Below are 2,500 nucleotides of genomic sequence, written 5' to 3'. Positions count from 1 at the left end.
GCAGCCACTTGCAACATGATACCACGCTCATCGCTCGATCAGGCGAGATATATAAGACTGGTGGGCCCATTCAGGACTCCTATGTCTGGTAGGATAACTTTAATTCATCCATCCTGTGTCTGTTGCAGGGAGGTGGAGAGAACAATCAACACAATAATGGTTTTCTTTCATGCCTCTTGAAGGACTCAATATTCTCTGTACTGCATTACATGTGAAAGTCGATTTATTACCCATGAACACACTACCTGTATGCTAATTCTATGTAAAAAGGTAGCTCCAGCCCTCATGATGTTGTCCAACATTTCCGCTATAAAACGGGATACAATTATTTTGGAAACATACCAAATTTGAAAAATAATTGAGAAGTTGCGCAATTACTAATCATGGAGCACAAAAAAGCCTACAGCACCTGGTATTCCCAGGCAGTCTCCCATCCAGGTACTAACTAGGCCCGACCCTGCTTAGCTTCCGAGATTGGGCACATTCAGTGTGGTGTGGCCGTAGGCTCTGGGCCTAGTGAGTTTTGTACTTTTAAGCATCTAGTCGGCTAGACCTTGCAGTTTTGAAAGGCAATTGTGAAATGGCTCACTTCCTGAACTTGGAGCACAAAAAAGCCTACAGCACCTGGTATTCCCAGGCGGTCTCCCATCCAGGTACTAACTAGGCCTGACACTGCTTAACTTCCGAGATCAGACGAGATCGGGTGCATTCAGTGTGGTGTGGCCGTAGGCTCTAGGAATGCTAAGAATATTACTCTTATGCATTTGCATTTAGTAAGCTAAGCCATGCAGCCACTTGCAACATGATACCACGCTCATCGCTCGATCAGGCGAGATATATAAGACTGGTGGGCCCATTCAGGACTCCTATGTCTGGTAGGATAACTTTAATTCATCCATCCTGTGTCTGTTGCAGGGAGGTGGAGAGAACAATCAACACAATAATGGTTTTCTTTCATGCCTCTTGAAGGACTCAATATTCTCTGTACTGCATTACATGTGAAAGTCGATTTATTACCCATGAACACACTACCTGTATGCTAATTCTATGTAAAAAGGTAGCTCCAGCCCTCATGATGTTGTCCAACATTTCCGCTATAAAACGGGATACAATTATTTTGGAAACATACCAAATTTGAAAAATAATTGAGAAGTTGCGCAATAACTAATCATGGAGCACAAAAAAAGCCTACAGCACCTGGTATTCCCAGGCAGTCTCCCATCCAGGTACTAAGTAGGCCCGACCCTGCTTAGCTTCCGAGATCGGGTGCATTCAGTGTGGTGTGGCCGTAAGCTCTGGGCCTAGTGAGTTTGTACTTTTAAGCATCTAGTCGGCTAGACCTTGCAGTTTTGAAAGGCAATTGTGAAATGGCTCACTTCCTGAACTTGGAGCACAAAAAAGCCTACAGCACCTGGTATTCCCAGGTGGTCTCCCATCCAGGTACTAACTAGGCCCGACACTGCTTAGCTTCCGAGATCGGGCGCATTCAGTGTGGTGTGGCCGTAGGCTCTGGGCCTAGTGAGTTTTGTACTTTTAAGCATCTAGTCGGCTAGACCTTGCAGTTTTGAAAGGCAATTGAGAAATGGCTCACTTCCTGAACTTGGAGTACAAAAAAGCCTACAGCACCTGGTATTCCCAGGCGGTCTCCCATCCAGGTACTAACTAGGCCCGACACTGCTTAGCTTCTGAGATCAGACGAGATCAGGCGCATTCAGTGTGGTGTGGCCGTAGGCTCTGGGCCTAGTGAGTGTTGTACTTTTAAGCATCTAGTCGGCTAGACCTTGCAGTTTTAAAAGGCAATTGAGAAAGGGCTCACTTCCTGAACTTGGAGCACAAAAAATCCTACAGCACCTGGTATTCCCAGGTGGTCTCCCATCCAGGTACTAACTAGGCCTGACACTGCTTAACTTCCGAGATCAGACGAGATCGGGTGCATTCAGTGTGGTGTGGCCGTAGGCTCTAGGAATGCTAAGAATATTACTCTTATGCATTTGCATTTAGTAAGCTAAGCCATACAGCCACTTGCAACATGATACCACGCTCATCGCTCGATCAGGCGAGATATATAAGACTGGTGGGCCCATTCAGGACTCCTATGTCTGGTAGGATAACTTTAATTCATCCATCCTGTGTCTGTTGCAGGGAGGTGGAGAGAACAATCAACACAATAATGGTTTTCTTTCATGCCTCTTGAAGGACTCAATATTCTCTGTACTGCATTACATGTGAAAGTCGATTTATTACCCATGAACACACTACCTGTATGCTAATTCTATGTAAAAAGGTAGCTCCAGCCCTCATGATGTTGTCCAACATTTCCGCTATAAAACGGGATACAATTATTTTGGAAACATACCAAATTTGAAAAATAATTGAGAAGTTGCGCAATTACTAATCATGGAGCACAAAAAAGCCTACAGCACCTGGTATTCCCAGGCAGTCTCCCATCCAGGTACTAACTAGGCCTGACCCTGCTTAGCTTCCGAGATCGGGCACATTC

At 45.3% G+C, this 2,500-nt stretch overlaps 3 non-coding genes and 4 pseudogenes across 3 annotated transcripts; all 7 read right to left on the bottom strand.

Annotated features, from left to right (window-relative positions):
* Positions 1 to 397: 397 nt before the first annotated feature.
* LOC138546736 (5S ribosomal RNA) lies at positions 398 to 506 on the bottom strand (annotated as a pseudogene).
* Positions 507 to 612: 106 nt separating this feature from the next.
* Positions 613 to 731, bottom strand: LOC138549176 (5S ribosomal RNA). The gene has a single exon (XR_011292961.1). It is a non-coding gene; the product is annotated as a 5S ribosomal RNA (ribosomal RNA).
* Positions 732 to 1,185: 454 nt separating this feature from the next.
* On the bottom strand, positions 1,186 to 1,294 carry LOC138544767 (5S ribosomal RNA; annotated as a pseudogene).
* Positions 1,295 to 1,399: 105 nt separating this feature from the next.
* On the bottom strand, positions 1,400 to 1,508 carry LOC138542655 (5S ribosomal RNA; annotated as a pseudogene).
* Positions 1,509 to 1,614: 106 nt separating this feature from the next.
* LOC138543695 (5S ribosomal RNA) lies at positions 1,615 to 1,733 on the bottom strand. Its single transcript, XR_011290632.1, has one exon. It is a non-coding gene; the product is annotated as a 5S ribosomal RNA (ribosomal RNA).
* A 106-nt stretch (positions 1,734 to 1,839) lies between these two features.
* On the bottom strand, positions 1,840 to 1,958 carry LOC138537699 (5S ribosomal RNA). Its single transcript, XR_011285827.1, has one exon. It is a non-coding gene; the product is annotated as a 5S ribosomal RNA (ribosomal RNA).
* A 453-nt stretch (positions 1,959 to 2,411) lies between these two features.
* The window catches only part of LOC138546523 (5S ribosomal RNA), a 109-nt pseudogene continuing 20 nt past the window's right edge, over positions 2,412 to 2,500 (bottom strand).

The sequence above is a fragment of the Ambystoma mexicanum genome, unplaced genomic scaffold, assembly GCF_040938575.1.
Source record: "Ambystoma mexicanum isolate Mex_15411 unplaced genomic scaffold, UKY_AmexF1_1 Mex_scaf10, whole genome shotgun sequence".
Classification (NCBI taxonomy): domain Eukaryota; kingdom Metazoa; phylum Chordata; class Amphibia; order Caudata; family Ambystomatidae; genus Ambystoma; species Ambystoma mexicanum.
The sequence above is the reverse complement of the archived record's forward strand: the minus strand, read 5'-3'. Positions and strand labels throughout refer to the sequence as shown.